This window comes from Microcebus murinus, chromosome X, assembly GCF_040939455.1.
Source record: "Microcebus murinus isolate Inina chromosome X, M.murinus_Inina_mat1.0, whole genome shotgun sequence".
NCBI classification, from domain to species: Eukaryota; Metazoa; Chordata; class Mammalia; order Primates; family Cheirogaleidae; genus Microcebus; species Microcebus murinus.
Window position 1 is genome coordinate 110,917,372 of NC_134136.1, and position 17,861 is coordinate 110,935,232.

Here is a 17,861-nt window from a genome sequence, read left to right on the forward strand (position 1 = left end):
AATTTTTGTTTGGAAGAATTTACAAAGGATCAATATTAATTCTTCTTTAAATGAGTGGTAGAATTCACTGGTGAAGTCATCTGGCCCTGTGCTTTTCTTTTGTGGGAAGTTGTTAACTACTGATTTAATCCCCATACTAGCTGTAATTCTGGTCAAAGTTTCTATTTCTTTATGATTCATTCTAGTAGTTATATATTTCTAGGTATTAGTATTTATTCATTTCTCCTAGATTATCCATTATATTTGGCTTATAATTGTTCATAGTAGCCACTTATAATTCTTTTTAATTTCTGCGTCATAAGTTGTAATATCTCTTTTTTTAATTTTATTTGAGTATTCTGTCTTTTTAAAGTTAGTTTAGCTAAAACTTTGTCAACTTCGCTAACCTTTTCAATAAGCAAACTCATAATTTCATTGATTTTTTTCTATTGTTTTTATACTCTATTTCATTTATTTGTGCTCTAATCTCATTTTCTTCTTTCTATTAACTTTGGGTTTAGTTTGTTTTTATTTTTCTAGTTCAGGGAGGTGTAATAATTGGTAGTTTATTTGTGATCTTTCTTCTTTTTTAATGTAGGCATTTGTCACTATGAACTTCTCGGTACTGTTTTCTTCATAAACTTTGGTATGTTGTGTTTTCATTTTCATTTACCTCAAGATATTTTCTAATTTCCCTTTTGGTTTCTTCTTTGATTCATTGGTTGATCAAATGTATGTTATTTAATTTCCACGTATTGGTAAATTTTCCAGTTTTCTCTGTGCTATTGATTTTTAGTTTCCTTCCATTGTGCTCAGTAAAGATACTTGATATACTAATAATTTTAATGTTCTAAAATTTTCTGACTTGTTTTGTGGCCTAACATATGATCTATTCTGTAGGATGTTTCATGTGCCCTTGAGAAGAATGTATTCTGTTGCTGTTGGATGGAATATTCTGTATATCACTGTTAGGTCCATTTTATCTAAAGTATATTTAAAGTCCAATGTTTCTGTATTGATTTTCAGTCTGGATGATCTATCCATTGTTAAAAGTGGAGTATTTTGTTCCTTTGTTGGTGTAATACTTCCCTGACTTTTCATGATCTTTGTAGCCTTATAAAGGTGTATCTGCTCATTTAAAGAAGTAACCTCTTCCAGATTTTATGAATTGCCTTCAGTTACTAAAGAACTTCACTGGAGGGGGTGGTACAGTGCATGCTGAGGTGTTCTGTGGCACTGGGCCTGATGCTTCAGGGTGCCAAGTGTGGCGGCATGCAGTGGCTCCAGGTTATGAGGGAAAATTGTCTCATTGGCTTAGGCAAACAGGGTCTGTAACATCAGCAACTGTGAACTGTGTGGTCCTTGGCAAGAGATGTGGGAGATGCATAGTGGCTGTGAAGTCTCTTGAGATCCTTAGTGGTGCCTCTGGGTCCAATGGCAAGAGACAAGGACAGGCAGCAATGGGACTGGAGTCAGCAGTGTGTTCATACTCAGCTGCAGGGGAGAGCTGCAGACACATCTGTGGTGGCAGAGGTGAACTGTGGCTTTGTATATGGTGGTGAGGGCTGCAGCGAGAAGTTGGAGCCAGGGCCAACTGTAGGTACACATGTGGTAGTAGGGATGACTGGCAGCATTCACTTGAGCAATTGCACAGGCCAGAGGTGGGATGATGATAGGAGTCCAACTGGCTGCATGTACTTGGGCATCCACGTGCCTGAGCTGGAGGTGTGAAGACACATATAGCTACAGGGGCAAGCTCTGGGCTGAAGCATAGTAGTAAGGAGGAGGTTCCAGGGGCCAGGGCTAGCAGTGTGCACCAGCCCAGCTGCAAGAGCAGCTGCTAACATTCCACAATGGAAGCCAGAGCCTGTAGCAGGGGACCCAGGACCATTTCCAAGTATGAATGCAGCGGTGTGCTGGGTCCCTGGACTGGAGAATCCACAGCAGCATCAACTGGGCTGGCTATGGATGGGGGGAGGGAGAGGGTGGTTGCTTAGATACCTGGGGATTATGAAGGCAAAATTTGGTGCAGCTTTGGTGGTGAAGGATACAGGGGGTCTATGCAGGCTGTTTGCTTCCTTAGCAGTAAAAGCTTCCAGGGTTCTCTGTGGAGCAAGCCACTGGGTTCTTGATGGCAAACACTGTGGAGTCCTCAGCTATGAAATTTGTGTGTAGGGGGGTGCATGACAGCTAAAAGGGCTTATGGGATCCTCAGTGGAGAAGTCTGATGGAGTCCTGTGCAGAGCAGAACACTGAGTACCAGTGACTCCTGCTACTTGGCTGCTATTGATAGTCCCTACCTTATTCTTTGATCCTAGCTGTCTCCCGACATCTCAGCTATGCTAGTCTCCTTAGTGATCTGGATAGGGTTAAGTTGAAGCTGCTTTCGTGGGAAGTGCCCCAAAATGTTAAGGAAGCTAGTTGTTCACCCCACTCTTTGTTTCCCTGTGAAAGGGATTCACAACACAGGAGTTGCATATAGGTGCTCAGCACTGCCTGCCTGGAGGACATAGGGTGAGGCAGGCAAAATGATACTGTTATTCTTACCCTTTTTTACAGCTCTTCTCAGGATTTTATTTTTTCACTCTATTGCTGTAGCTTCTTAAGTAGGCTCCTGAGCTCTTCCAGTGTTATTTTCATTCATGGCCAACTGCCAAATACTTGCTCTTTGTGAGAGGAGGAAAGGCTGGGATCTCCTATACCACCATTTTGCTGACATCACCTTTCCAAATCTTAGCTTTCTTCATGGTGTCCTATAAATCCCGTAGACTTTTTTCATTCCTATTCTAACTTTTTCTTTGTTCTCCTCTGACAAGATATTTCGAAATAACCTGTGTCCAAGTTCACAGATTATTTCTTTGGCTAGATCAAGTCTGTGGTGTTCTCTCTCGCTCTCTCTCATTTTTCATTTTATTTACCAGCTCCAGAATTTCTGTTTGGTTCTTTTTTATAATTTCTATCTCTTTATTAAACTTTTTGTGGTGTTCATATATTGTTTTTCTGGTTTCATTGAGTTGTCTATCTGTTCTGTTGTAGCCTGCTGAGTTTCCTTAGAACAATTATTTGTAACTCTTTTTCAGGCAAATTGTAGATCTCCATTTCTTTGCACTAGTTACTTGAACTTATTGTGTTCCCTGCTAGTATCATGTTTCCTTGATTTTTCATGTTTCTTGTTGCCTTATGCTGATGCCTTTATATTTGATGGAGTAGTCATCTCTTTTGTACTTTATGGACTGATTTCCTTGGGGGAAGATCTTTACCTATGTGGATGGGAGTGCAATAGCTGGGTGGGGTGTGGTAGTTCCAGCCGTTGCAGGGGTATAAGCATAGTCTCCATGAAGTCCGTCAGCTGAGGTCAGCATTGGCAAAGATTTCAAGGGTCCTTAGGAGCCAAGGCTAAGAATGTTTACAGTGGCAGTGAGGGCTGTCTGAGTCTTCGGTGGCGAAATCCGCTGGAGTCCTCCTAATGTCTTTTTCTTTCATGGAGAAAGCTGTGGCTGAGCATATCCCTCTTAGTGTAAAATCTGGCTCATGGTTATACTTGTGGTGGTGGTGGTGACACCAACATTCGATGCATGGCGCCTGTGGAGTGGTCGAAAAGGGGGGCCTGGAACATGGGCATGCAAGGAGGGACCACAACTTGGAGTCTAGGGTGGCAGTGGCACCAGTGTGAGGGGCACAGGTGCCTCCACATCAGCACTGCTAATAATATGTAAAGCATGGGTGCTTTGGGAGAAGTTGGGGAACTATACCAGTTCTGAGGTTTGATGCATGGTTGTTTCCATTACAGTGGTGACTCTGGTGTCCTAAGTGCAGGTACTCATGGAGGGCTCACAGACCACTCCAAGATCTGGGGTATAAACACACCAGCTGCAGTAATGGCTCCAGTGTCAGTGGTGCAAGCATGTCCAGGCTGGTTTCAGAGATGGGGTCTAATGCGTGGGCATGCATGGAGCAACAGCAACTCTGAGGTCCAGGGTTTGCACCAGGTTGGGATGATGGTGGCCCCTGTCCTGGGACAGCACAACAGTATCTCCTTTTTGGGGGACTGGGTGCAGCAGAATCTCATTCTCCAGGAGATCCTTGGTGGCAGTGGCAGTTGGTTGCCCCAGTAGCAAAACTGCCAGTATCCTCTCCAGAGCAGGTTACTTGTGTCTGTGCAGACAAGCACTAAGACAACCTCCATTGTGAAAGCCACAGAAAGTCTGCAGGTGCCACAGGGGCTGTTGAAATCCTCAACAGTAAATGCTGCTAGAGGCCGCTGCAGAGCAAGCCACTGGGGACTGCAGTGGTACTCACCACATATCTGATACTAATAGCCCTCATCCTCCTTCCTTGTCCCTGGCTGTCTTTAGATGTCTCAGGTAGGCCAGTCTCCCTAGCAATCCTTTCTGTGCACTTACTCTGCATTTTTTGCGCCATTATGTTGCTATAGGTTCTTAGAATCATGATGCCTCCTAGAGCTATTTTTGTTTGTGGATAGCTGTCTAATTTTTTTTTTGGGGGGGTGGGGAACAAAAACTAGCATCTCCTACTTTGTCATCTTATTGATGTCACTCGTGATTTTGAAATTTGACAATTTGATTATAATGTATTTGTTGTGAACATTTTTCAGTTCATCATATCAGGGATTCATTGTGTTTCTTGAATCTGGATGTCCATTTCGTTTCTTAGATTTTGGAAATTTTCAGCCATTATTTCTTTAAATAAGTTTTCTTTCTCCTTGTCTATCTTTCTTCTCCTTCTTGGACTTCCATATGTATATTTCACCCGCTTGATGGTGTCCTAAAAGTCCTGTAGGCTTTCTTCACTTTTTCATTATTTTTAATGCTCCTCTAACTACATAATTTCAAATTACCTGTCTTTGAGCTCACTGATTTTTCTTCTTTGCTTGAACTCATCTGCTATTTACTTCCTCTAGTAAATTTTTCAGTTCAGTTATTGAATTACTGAATTCTTCAGCTCCAAATTTTCTGTTTGGTTCTTTTTATATTTTCTCTCTCTTTGTTGAGACTCTAATTTTGTTCATCCATCATTGAACATATTTAAGACAGTTATTTTGAATAATTTGTCAGGTATACCTCTGGTTCTTGAGGACCAGTTTCTGGAAACTTATTTTGTTCCTTCAGTTGGGATATTTTTCTCTGTTTGTTCATGTTCCTTGTAACTCTATGTTAGTATCAGTGTGTTTAAATAAAGGCTCCTCTCCCAATCTTTACATACTGGCTTTGCACAGGGAAAGATCTTCATCAATTAGCCTGGCTAGAGTTTATAGGGGCCTTTTATATGGATGTGTCTTTTCTGGATTTGTTCTTGTATATTCCTGTTTAGAGCAATTTGCCAGTCTCTTTTTCTTCGGGAGCATATAATTTCTTGTTCCATCTGGTATCTGTCCTCTGAAGCAGCAGCAGCACACCACCCAACCTTTTTTTGTTCTCGATGGCTCCCAGGAACCTAGTCGCATCGGCATTCTGAAACAGACAAGTCATAAGCCAGTCCCTTGGGCAGCCCCAACCCCCTGTAAAGTCAGAACATTCAATGTCTGGTCCAGATTTCTCTGCCCTTCCCCAGACAGAAGCAGGAGCTAGGTATTTCCTTCTGATCATATGATACTGTGCCACGGGGAAGACTATGGCAAGAGAGTGCCAAGAATTTTCCTACTGGCTTCAATGTATCTTGTTTCATGCTCTACTGTGCTACACAAGCCTCTTAACTGGTTTCTGGATTTCTCGCAAAAGGATTTGTTTCATGTACTGTTGTTGAATCAGTGTCTCCATTTGGTGGAAGGAGGTTCTAGGAGTTCCTGTTCTTACACCTTGCTGATGTAATCAGCACTAAGCATTCTGCCTTATTCATTCTCATTTATTGGATCATTCATCATTGCCTTGCACTGGTAATAAAATATTTTAAAACAACAATGAAAATGATAACTAAAGTATTATTGGCTAATTCTTATAGAACACTTTCCATGTGCTAGGCATTGATCTAAGGGCTTTACAGTGATTATTAATTTAAATTTAATAGAGGACAAAACTGAAGTACAAAAAGGTTAAGTAAATTGCCTGAAGTTATGCATCTGGATAAAGCTGTGATTCTAATCCAGGCCATCCATATCTACTGTTCATGTTCTCAAATTTTCTGTTATGTGTCATGATACTTAATACATATTTGCATAATGGCTTAGCAAGTTCCAACCTGAATCTTCCCTGTGTCCTCTTCTGTGTTTCACTGTTGAATCTGTTTTCAGGGACTGTGCTCGAACTTTTGCTTGCATCTCCCATGTCAATTTGAATTTTAAATTCCACACAACTTCCCATGCAGTGTGCCCCTCTCCTGTTTTATTCTACCAGGAAATTCTTCAATTTCTTTCCCAGTTTTTTATTTCAAATATAGTCAACCCTGATGTGAACACAGTCATTTGAAGTTTAAATGTCACTCGATTTATTTCAGATCATAGAAACCCATCTTGAGGCCCAATTATCTTTAATGAAACTGTAAAATGCTTTCATATCACTTAGCAAGTGGAAAGCTAAAGGGAAGTGATCAAATATCACCATGGAATAATAGTAGAAACAAAGGTTTTGTGATTGTTTCAGGGGTAGTCATTTTGTATATGGATTTATTTATGAATGCTTGAATTTTCATTCAGGGCTTTGAATTCTTTCAATTTTTATAGGGACAAAGTTTTTTTTGTCTGTACACCATAAATATAAGATGTGATTGAAAAAGAAACTTTAGGATTTCATTTTGTCACCTGAGAAGAATGATGCTTCTCAGTAATTTTAAAAATTCCTCCTCATTATTATTTAGTAAGCATTTAGCATTAATGTTAATTGTAGGTCTATTGAAAGAGGATTCAAACTCTATTCGTCAAGTTATCTTAAAGAAAATGAGATAATGATCTAATTTAATTGGTTGATATTTACACTTTTATTCCAGAAATTCTGAGTCCTTCACTGCATACTTCCTACCTGGCAGTGATTCGGAGTTTTTTGTAAGACCTCAAGCTGGAAAACTTCTTCCTAGTAACACAAAAGGAACTCTCATCATTGTAGGATTTAAACCCCGAATGTATAGCAGAAAATACAAAGCAACATTAGCAATAGAGGTGAGTTCTATAAAGGCAATAGTCAAGGAAATTTGATGTAACTAAAGGCATTAAATGAACTAGGAAGAAAAGGTTTTACCAAATGGCCACAGGTAAAGAATAACAATATTGCCTTATAAAAGTCAATTTATTTCAACTGCTCTGTTTTTTTATACTTTTCTTTTGTCTAATAACAGAATTTTAAGTATGGTATATAAAAGTAAGAGTGTCAACACTAGGGATAAGTAAAGAAATTATTTCCATTTCATATTAAGGAAATGTGGGAGAGATGAATGATGACTGTTAAGTGATTTGTATAGTCACATATCATTTTCTGTAATATACCTGTTCAACAACTTTGTGAACTTTAGCTTATTTGAGATAGAGATTTTTGAGCCTTTGATTAAGACAGAGTATTGTCAAAATGTTGAAGTCTAAAATGAAGAGAATGGAATAGAAGATGAAATTTATTTTGAATTTAAAAAGAAAACATGATGTAAAGTGGGCCATTAATATAGAAGTTTATTAACGTGATCATTTTATTCACAATTAAGGTAAATACAATTTTGAAAATTTATTCAGTAACCAAAATTTGTCTATAAATTTCACCAATCATTTATAGTAAGAACTTTCAGGCTAAAGACAACTTTCGAATTATTTCTGAAAAGATACCTATTACAACTATTTTCAGTAGCAGAGGCACAAAGAGCATGTTGTCACATTATAACACACAACTCCTAGTGCCAAAGTGATTTCTAGACTTCTGATTCAAGCAGTAATTAGGTAGTGCCATAGGCAAAAAAAAAATGTTGTTATTGTTTTCATGAACAGAGAAAATAAAATGTTGAATATGGTTTGAGAAAGTTATATGTATTTATCTATCTTTCTAAGAGTCCTTACAATATAGGAGGAAGAAGATGAAGCCTTTGTTGCCTTGCTGCACATACACTCTTGCCTTCATTGAAACTTGATTTAAAGTGACCATGTTATTATATTTGCTTGTTTACTCTAAGGGATTAAGTGACATCTTTAAAAAAGATTTGCAAATTAAAAATGATGTTCATTTTATCTAGCCTACAATGGACATTTCTGAAATTAACTGTTTAGGAGGCTTTACTAACAAAATCTGTGCCTGATTTCCCTGTCTTGATATAACAATTAAATTATTGGCAGCACAATTGAAAGTTTTACATGAGAGAATAACTTGATGTATGAGATCAACTGAGAATATGCCATCTCCAGTTAGTCTGAAGTAGAACAATTTGATAAAACTTATGTGGGTAAAATTGAGATTAAAACATGCACACTATTCTGGTGATGGGTACACTTAAAGCTCTGACTTAAGCATTATACAGTTCATCCATGTAACAAAAAACACTTGTACCCTCTTAATCTATTGAAATTTAAAAAAAGAAAAAAAGAATTGCTATTTTGTTCATTCCACTTTTATCATGGAAAATTCCAAATATGTGAAGAAATAGAGAATGATTAATCCCCAAGCACAAATCATCCAATATGAACACTTATCAACTCATGGCCAATCCTGCTTCACCTATATGCCTACTCCCTTCCTCACCTTCCATATTATTTTGAAGAAGATCCCAGACATTGTATTATTTGAAAATATTTCCTGCTAGTCTCTAAAAGACAAAAGTCATAAGTATGATACCATTATCACATCTAAAAATTAACACTATTTCTATAAGGTCAACACATATAAAATATTAATTTAGTGTTCAAATTTCCAGTTGACTCATGAATCTCATAATATTTTAACTTTAAAAATGGACTTATAAGAAGTTGCAAAAATAATACATAGAACCCCATGAAGTCTTCTCCCAATTTCCCCCAATGGTGACATCTTATATAACTTTAGGAAAATTTCAAAACAAGGAATCTGGCATTAGTAAAATAATTGTAACTAGAGTCTTCATTCCATTTTCTGCATTTTTCACAGGTGTGTGTGTGTGTGTGTGTGTGTGTTTCTAGGCAATTTGAACCCATGTATAGATGTATGTAACTCCAACCACAATCAACAAACAGAACTGTTCCATCACCATAGAGGAACTACCTTGTGCTAACCCTTTATAGACATGTCCAACACTGTAATTCCTGCCTACTCCTGACAATCACTAATCTCATCATTTCTAGAATATTATATAAATAGAATCATACACTATGTAACCTTTGAAATTGACTTTTTATGCTAAGTACAATGCCCTTGAGATTCATAAGAGTTATTGCATATATCAAACCAGCGATCTTAAAATCATTAATTCACATACTGTTTGACTCCAAAACTCAGTTCTTAATGACAACACCATGTGGACGCACATGATAAACATGAAGGCAATTTAAAAAGTTAAATCATTATCTAAATGAAAATTATTGTTTACATTATCATCTTTTTAAATTATTGATTTTAAGCATTAAGTCAATGTTTACAACACTACGATCTTCATTGTGTTTTACTTGGAAATAAAAATGATGGTTTTTAAGAATAGCATAATTAAATATTAGCCTAAACAAACCTCAACAATCATGTTAGAAAGCTTCATAATTTCCTATTCAATCAAATAACATTTATAGTGATTAAAAAGTGTATTCCCCCACCACCCAGTAAACAAGGCAAAGAACACTGTCTTTGAGGAAATAAAGTTAACTTATTCAGTTTGTTTTACAAAATGCAATGCTACTCAGAGTAGTAAATCTGCTCAACTTTCCATGGTAGACACAGTGAATCTTAAATAGTTCATAAAAATCTAAGAACTATCAGAATTATCCGAAGTAAAACATACGATGCTTTATCTTTATATTTATATACATTATTTACATATATTTTATATAATAACAAGTCATATATAAGATTATATATGATTGTTAGTTCATATATATTAATAATATATAAGTAACATTTACATATGGATGCCCCTGTTATAACTAGAAACATAACAAGACATTGGTGATATGTCTGTAAATTCATTGCTTTTAAAGGAAACCATCAGTAGCATGAAACTGTGGGAAATGGCATTGTAAACCTCTTGGTTTGTATTTCCTCAGAAGTAGATCTTGAAATAAGCATTCAAATCCAAGAAACATATTTGCTATGTGATCTCAAGATAAAGATGTAGGGAAGCCAGGATATGAGATAGAGTAGGAAAGGAAATCAATAAACAGTGTTTTATCAAGGCATCTGCCACAGTGAGCAACTGGAAATTAATCCCATGGAAGAGCTCCAGAAAATGGTGTGAAACACACACTTCAGAATTTTTCAAACCTAAGGGGACAAGGAAGTTGGGGTTCTTATACACCAAGTGCCACTGTTCTGATCACGGATTGAGGGAAGCTCCCAGGAATTGTTACAACTCTGGCACCAGCAAAGAAGCCTTCTGGGGTTTCTTAAGAATCTTGAGTCAAACAGGTGCAGGTACTGGTAATTAAAAGTTACCAGGAATAACCAGGGGCAGGAGTGAAATAGAAACACCTGTGGGATGAGGGTGGGAACAGACCACATCTGCTAATAGATAATTAGCAATTGTTTTCATTCTTAGAAATAGGCCCTAAAAATATAGCTTTGGTTATTTATTCCACGAGGTCATTGGCTTTGGCTGATCTCTTTTCCGAACAAAGAGACACTACCTAAATATGGAAATTTCATCTGTTTAAAAAATTAGTTTTTTGTTTCATTAAATAGCTGAGAAATGTAATTGTCGATGTGGCATTCTTTTGTAAAAATAAACAGACGACTGATTCTATGAAGCCTTAATAATATGGAAGTATTAATTTAGTCTTATATAATTTTAATTTCTGCTTTGTATTTATATTTTCAAAGGAAGATTGGGGATAGAAAATACTGAGCTATATATTTAAATGTTTTAGTAAAAATAAATGAGTAATTGCTTTTATTCACAATTAGATTGAAGAAATTTAACTATAGGTGAAAGAACTGTAATGCTTACTCTTTATTTTGTAAAATAAACCCTATTATTCTTCTTATTATATAGCATGTTGTAGCATGTTGGAATAAAGAACCTGAACAACTTCCACATAAATATATGGAAGTTCCATATATATTTGTATATATTGCCATATATGTGTATATATACATCCACAAACTCAGCATCACTTATTATAAAATTATTTAAATCTTAATTAAAATGCATACAATATAATTGGAACTTTTAAAATAGTGTTTTTATAGATAATTATTTTCAAAGGGTCTTGGATATAAGTGCCAAAAAAAGATATAAGCCCCTATTTGCAATTCTCATTTGTACCTACCAGGTGCTGGGTGGAGTGTAGATCCCATCATGTAGCTCATTCATGTGTACCCACTAAGCGCCAGTCATGGGAGCATGGCCCTTCATGTAGCTCAGACTTTAGTACCAAGTGCCAGGCATGGTACAGTTATTTCCATTTAAATCACTTAGTTTTACGCAGGAAGTGGATCAATGCACAAAATGCACAAAAATGGCATATACGCAGTCACCAAAATATAGCTTTTTTTTTTCAAATTAAACATCCTTATGTGAAGTAAGATGTTGTTTAACCCAGTTGTATTATGCTTCTTGGTTTGATCTGCTTTTGACTCATTGATTATGAATATATAATTACTATAAATACTAGATAAAAGGGCCAGATATGATTAAAACAAAGCTATGATAAATGTGCAAGAAATTCTTGCACTTAATATTCATTGATAGCTTTCATACTATATGTCAAGTCCAGTGATATTCACTTAGTCCGGACTTATCCTGAATGACTTTTTATCTGAGCACACATGGTTCAAATCTTAGTGTGAGGAAGAAGGCCTTTATAAGCAAAGGTGGCATCAGGAATTTTTGCAAAAACAATAGGACTTAGGTATATATAAATATACAGAAAATGCTAGACTGCCTAATTCAATATGGCCTAACCGTGCATATGTGTAGAAGAAATGAAGAATTTTTAAATAAATCCCTTTATAAGTTGTACTCACTTGAATTTAGATTACGATTTTCATTGATGATCTTACACCACTCTTGGCATATTAAAATGGTTATGTATATTATGAATTTTCATAAAGAAGCAGCTCAACATATTTTACCAGTCATTTCTATAGCTACATTTAAATTCCCATGAATGAGTTTATCTTGAAAGGTATTGTTTTCATCAGTTTTAGTCCATGCTAGATAATAGTCTTATGCAAACCAAATAAATTGCTTTCCTTTATATCAGACAAATGCTTATTCTACGGGCAAACCTCTAACTTGTTTTTTAGTGAATAATTCTTAACTCATAATGCTAAATTCTTTGTTTAATTTATTTTCTACATTAATTGTGTGTCACTATATGTGGTTTCAATTCTGTATCTTTCTCATACCCTACATGGAGAAGAGAAGGTGTTAATTATGGTAAACTGTTCCCTCCTACATTTTTCTAAGTCCATGGATATTTCATACAAAATTTCTCCTTCTCTTTATTTCCAGACAGCGGATATGTACTGGTTGTATGATATCAATGGATTACCTCATTCAGGCATGCCACTGATGAATGTAAAAGCCAAAATTGATGCTACTAATGAGATATATGACCAAAAGCCAGTTCGTCAGCACAATTTTATCCGTGAAAATGCTAAACTCTTAAGTACAGGAGTGTCTTCTACCATCAAAGGTGCTCCTCTGGTGATGAAAAATAAATAAAAATTTTCCTAAAATATTTCTTGGTCTCAAGTAGAATTTTCATGATTTTTATCTCCTCTTTTGGAATATTTCTGAGACATAATGTTTTAATTATAATAGGCCTTCTGTATTTTCTTGTCTGTTAAAATGTGACTTAATATAGTCCCTGAATATGTCATATATCATTTCTGAGTTATGTGTATTTTTTAAAAAATGGGCTTTGGTTACAAATATTGGGATCGATTCACTTTTAAAGTGCCCGAGTACATTTGTCATAAAACTGAAACATAATTTCAATGACAACAATATTTCTAATACCAGTGTTGCTATTAAAGCTAAATTTCTATTCTATCATAGATGTTGCTTATTAGTCTTTATTTTTTAATTGACAACTAAAAATTGTATATATTTATGGTATGCAACATGATGTTTTGAAATATGTATACATTGTAGAATGGCTAACATGAGCTAATTAATACATTCATTGCCTCACTTTTTTTCTTTTTTGGTAAGAACACAAAATATGCTGTCTTAGCAATTTTCAAGTATATAGAACATTGTTGTTAAGTATAGTTACTATGTTGTACAAGTGATATCTTGAACTTAATTCATCTTACCTAAAATTTTCTATCCTTTGACCAACATCTCTCAAGCCTCCCTGTCTCTTTAGCCCCTGGGAATCAGCATTCTACTCTCTGCTTCCAATAAGTTCATCTTTTTTAGATTCCACATATAAGTGAGATCATGCAGTATTTGTCTTTGTGTGCCTGGCTTATTTTATGTTACATAATGTCTTTCAGGTTCATATATGTTATCATGAATGGAAGGATTTCCTTTTTTAAAATTAAGGTTGAAGAGTATTCCATTTTGTATATATTTCAAATACCAGTGTTGCTATTACAGCTCAATCTCTCAAATAGATGCTGCTTGTGAGTCTTTTAAAAGTTAATGATAGTGCCCATCAATACATGAGTGGATTAATAAAATGTGGTATATGTATACCTTGAAGCATTATTCAGCTATAAGGAACAACGGTGATATAGCACCTCTTGTATTTTCCTGGATAGAGCTGGAACCCATTCTATTAAGTGAAGTATCCCAAGAATGGAAAAACAAGCACCACATGTACTCACCAGCAAATTGGTTTCACTGATCAACACCTAAGTGGACATATAGGAATAACATTTATTGGGTGTTGGGCGGGGGGGGGGAGGAGAGGATGGGTATATACATATATAATGAGTGTGACACACACCATCTGGGGGATGGACATGCTTGAAGCTCTGACTCCAGGGGTGAAGGGGGGTAGGCGACACACGTAACCTAAACATTTGTGTCCCCATAATATGCTGAAATAAAAAATAAATAAAAAGTTAATGATAAAATTAGGATATAAAACTGGATTTACCATTTCTTATACCCACTACTTGGATATTCTGTGCTATTTAATAAGTAATTAATTTAAAAATCTTTGTACATATGTGTATGTAGTCTGTATGCTCCTATATGGCACTCTTTAAATAATTTAGATCTACCTCAAAATGATCCAGGAGAAAGTTCATTTCATGTGTCTGATCCTTTTGAATGATTGCTTTTATTTGCAGTTGGATCAGTCAAAGTAAAGGAGGGAGGGTGTATTGCTTAGGACCTCACATAAAAGGGAAATATAATAAATAGTCAATATGGGCCAGTTTTAAGACATTTTGATTTAAAATGACTGACTCTGCTGCAAAACATTTATGTACTCTTAAGCAAATGGCCTAACCCTTTTTGTACCCTATTTTCTTGTGTGCAAAATGAAGGAACTGTTCTAGGACAGGAGTTGGCCAACTATGACCTGTATGACAAATTTCATCTCTCATCTATTTTTATATAGCCCACTAGCTAGAAATAATGTTTACACTTTTAAATGGTTGGAAAAACTTTCTTGTGACACAAGAAAGTTACATGAAATTTAAATTTCATTGCCTATAAATATTTATTGGAACATGGTACAATCATTTCTTTATATATTGTGTATGACTGCTTTTATGCTACAACAGCGAAGTTGAGTAGATAGAAACCACTTAGCTACCTACCTTAAACTATTTATTCTCTGTCTCTTTACAGAAAAAGTTTAGCAACCTCTGTATTAGGTCAAGAATGGCCTTTAGGAACCACTGTGAATCTATTAATTGTAATTGCATTATATGGTGTTAAGCAGAATTCTGGAACATGTGGGATTAATTAGTATTGTCTGCAGCAATTGAGGGAGAGGGGAGTGGAAGTCCATTTACCCTGGATTTGCCATCCCTGGAAAGGATAAGAGCTAAAATTCTATTAATTTCCAGAAGTTTTTCTCATATTTAGACCCCCTAAAGATTATATTTTTGAGCATGGAGTAATAGATCATTTGTCCTTTCCTCTGCTGTATTGTGAATTGGATGGGTTGGGGGATGGTCAGTCTCTGAAAATATTTCTCACAAAGCCTTCATAAAACCTTTCAAATCCCTTAAGAAAGTAAAATCATCTTTTCCATGAATATACTTAGAGATCTAATTGCTTTTATATTTTGGTATTTATGAAAACAGATAATATTTAAATAATACTAAGTTTTTATATTGAGTCTTCTGAGAATCATGACTGCTGTCCTAACTGACATGCTCCAATAATTTAAATTAAAGTGCCTAGAATGGAATGCATTTGGATTTGACATAGAGAAGGAAGTGAAGATGAGATACTGGGAGACATGCTATTAGCTATTTAATGTTGTGATTATTTCAAAAATACTTAAAATTGTGATGCTAAATTGTCGTGTTTTAAATCTTATCCTGTATGTTATCTTCTTAGGAAGAAGTGTCCTTAATTTGAAATTTCAGTGCAAAATTATTATTTGTCCAAAGGAAAGTAGGGTGGGGACAACTCAAGTAGACAAAACTGAATAGTGAATAAAACTCTAAGACTCGTGAGAGAATATATTTTGCTCATACATGTTTAAGCATCACAAGGAGAACTCAGGGAGGTGCCCTGCCCATTTCCCCATGGCAGCCACTTTTTCCAGGTAGAGTAAAGGCTTTCTGCTGCAAGCACATGTGATTCTTTGCCTCTGGACTTTCTCTGGCCATACGAGCATACTCGACCTGAAAGGGCAGAGTCTGGCTGAAAATGCCAGGGAGTTAGTGCCCCTGGGAACAGCACTTAATCAAAAATGGATCAATAATAGACAAATGGAATTCCATAATATTACTACATCCTTGCGCTTAGGGTAGGATGACTCTAGGGTGTTTTCTCTATGTTCTACCCAAATTCCTTAGTAGGATTGAGCTTCTCTTGCCTACAGTGGTAACTTTCTCAATAGTTGATCCTAGATTAGCTTTCTTCCCTTCCCCATTTCTTTATGGTGTCTCCTGCAGTCACCTCCCAAATAAACTATCTACGTTAAAAGTTTTTCTCAAGGCCTGATATGGAAGGTACCAACCTAAGGCACTCCTGAACCTTGACTTTCAAAAACAATATAAACAACTCTTTTTCCTACAAAAGCAATGGATACAATGGGCTCTGGATCAATGATTTTAGTTGATTTACAGTAGCCCTCACACTCATCCATTATATTGCATTCCTAGATTTCCAAGGAGTTTGCCTTATGCATAAAGACTTAGCAGCAACTGAATCAAGAAAGGAACAGAAATAGTTAATTAAAAGTAAAACTTGGTAAATATGAGCCACTATATTCATTAAAGGAGTAAAGTCATACATAATCCAAAAAAATGAAGAGATCATAAATTTTCGTGGTGTAAGGGACCATAATTATTGTTTAAAACTGTTTCAGGATGTTTGAACCAGTGTCTACTTGTACTTTCTGCACATTTCCCCAAAACAACCTAGGGTACTCAAAATTATTCTATTCCTTTTTTAGCTACACTCAGAGATGCTCAATACATGTTTGTTAATATTGACGATGGCATTTTTCCAGTGAAAAACATATAGAAATTAAGGGCTTATCCAGCATTTCCCAAATTCACAATATCTATCACCTGTATTTATTAAACGCTACAAGTTTCACTGCTGTAGTATCATATCAAATAAGACAACCAAGAAATGTCATTAAATGATTTAAGGTTGTCCCAGGGCCTTTGTGACACCTTGTGACGTATTTTCAGAGATTTCCTACATAACATGAATATAAAATGATACATAGAATATCTGAATTGAAAGCATCTTTGAATATCATGGTCTGAATCTGTAATTTATCACAGAAATTTGCAAATTTTATTTATTCTTTTTATTTGATAGAAAACTTCTATCAAAGAAAATTGTATATGAAACCCAGTAACACACAGTTAGTTGTGAAATTAAATCTATCCAAAAGAAGTCATTATATCAAAATGATACCTGCATTCATAATGTTTATCACAGCAAAATTCACAATTGCAAAGATATGGAATCAACCTACGTGTTCATCAACAGATGATTGGATAAAGAAAATGTGATGTATATATATGTGTGTGTGTGTGTGTGTACACACACATCATGGACTACTACTCAGCCATAAAAAAGAATAAAATCATGTCTTTTGCAGCAACATGGATGGAACTTGAGGCCATTATCTGAAGTGCAATAGCTCAGAAGCAGAAAATTAAATACCACATGCTCTCACAAGTGAGAGCTAAATAATGTGTACACATGGACATAGAGAGTGAAATAATGGACATTGGAGACTTAGAAGGGTGAGAGGGTAGGAGAGGGTGTGTGGTGAAAAATAACTTATGGGCACAATGTACACAATTTGGGTGATTGTTACACTAAAAGCCCAGACTTCACCTCTACACACTATATCCATGCAACAAAACTGCACTTGTATCCTCTAAATATATAAAAATTTTAAAAAAGAATAAAGTTTTTAAAAAAATTATAGATACCCACTCATGAGCCTCTCCTTTAATCCAACTTGATTCTTAAGACACTTGATGGAACCATGCCCTCCACAATTTTAAAGCCACAGACTTAATAAGTGATCTGCAGATTTTCTATTTTTCTCTTCTGATTACTTTTTGCCAAATCCTATTGATTCATCTTCTATAGAGTTATGTTTAACCATCCTGTTTTCTACATCTATAGCACCTGCCCTGTTCAGACACAGTATGTCTAGATTACTA